Raw genomic sequence first — 1,472 nt, 5'->3', positions numbered from 1 at the left:
GGGGGGGGGGAGGGGCACAGAGCAGCCACAGTGTATGTGCATTAGAAGCTCCTGTAACTGCACAGGGAGAGATATTGGGGTAACAGCAGCGTTATATTACAGTTTTATGCTCATGGGGCATTTTCTGGGGGGTTGTTTTTGGGGTGCTGAAAGCGAAGCACTCACTGGTACTGACCATCTATTGTAGGAGCTGCCATTTGTTCGCAGCAATGAGTGAGGGGGAAAAAACAACATGCAAAAACAGTGTGCACCTCACATTATATCAATCACATGCCCCCTCCCCCCCCCCACCCATATAGATAACATTGGGACTATTATTCCGGAATACAAGTATCTGCTGCTGGCTGATTTTCCACTTCTGGATCCTCCTCCAGCCTGAGCTCTTTGTCTCTGGTACATTTGGGTCTAGTCTTGCTCATTGCTGGACTATTTTACTCTGCTGTATCCTCCGAAATACCTTAAAGGAGAACTATGAGGGGGGAGGGGCTTGTCACTCACCTCATAGTTCTAGCCGACCTGTGACAATGAGACTGTCACAGGTCGGCTCAGTAGATCGGGAGGTGAGGGAACACATACCGGCGTTCGCTCACCTCTCGATCCTGTCACGGCTCTCTGCCGTGACAGGGGGAGGGGCTGGATTCCCCTCTCCCCGCTCCGATCTGCCAGCGCTGACTGGCGGAACGGACGGGGGAGGGGGCGGGTACAGCTGGCTCTGACTCTGGATAGGCGGAGCCAGCTGTCACTCACGCAGCTGGGTGGATCTCGACATCTAAGTCGGGATCCGCTCCGGCTGCGGCGTCTCAGTATACCGCGAGCTGTAGCTCCCTATATACTGAGCTTAGGGTGACGGGAGGACGCTAGTTTGTGTCCCCCCCCCGACCCTGAGGAGAACTATGGGGAAAAGCCCTGACCTCGTACTTCTCCTTTAAGGGCTTGTTCACACCGAGCGCGTTCCTGGAGCAGAGCAGTTACGGAGCGGATCAAAACTGCGTCCAATGTATTCCAATGGTATTTTTAGCTCCAGTTCACACCGCAGCGTTCAGTTCCAGAGCAGGTGAAAAAACTGCAGCAAGCCCTATTTTACCTGCTCTGGAACGCATGCAAACACCTTGGAACGCACTGAATTCCCATTTTAAACTAAAAAAAAATATTTTTTTTTTTTAACCAAAAACGTCCCGGAACGCATCAAAAACGTGGCACCACCCACTGCACTGCGTGTGCCAAAGCTCATGCAGATCTGCTCTGCATTTGGTGTCAACAAGGCCTCAAGGAGAACTATGAGGAGGGTGAAAATCACTCACCTCATAGTTCTAGCCGACCTGTACAATGAGACTGTCACAGGTCGGCTCAGTAGATCGGGAAGTGAGCGAACACATATCGTCGCTCGCTCACTCCTCGATCCTGTCCCTGCAGAGAGCGCTGACTGGTGGAACGGACGGGGAGGGGGCGGGTACAGCTGGCTCTGCCTCTAG

This window comes from Nanorana parkeri, unplaced genomic scaffold, assembly GCF_000935625.1.
Source record: "Nanorana parkeri isolate BGI_ZX_2015 unplaced genomic scaffold, ASM93562v1 scaffold2113, whole genome shotgun sequence".
NCBI classification, from domain to species: domain Eukaryota; kingdom Metazoa; phylum Chordata; class Amphibia; order Anura; family Dicroglossidae; genus Nanorana; species Nanorana parkeri.
This window is presented reverse-complemented; position numbering follows the sequence as displayed.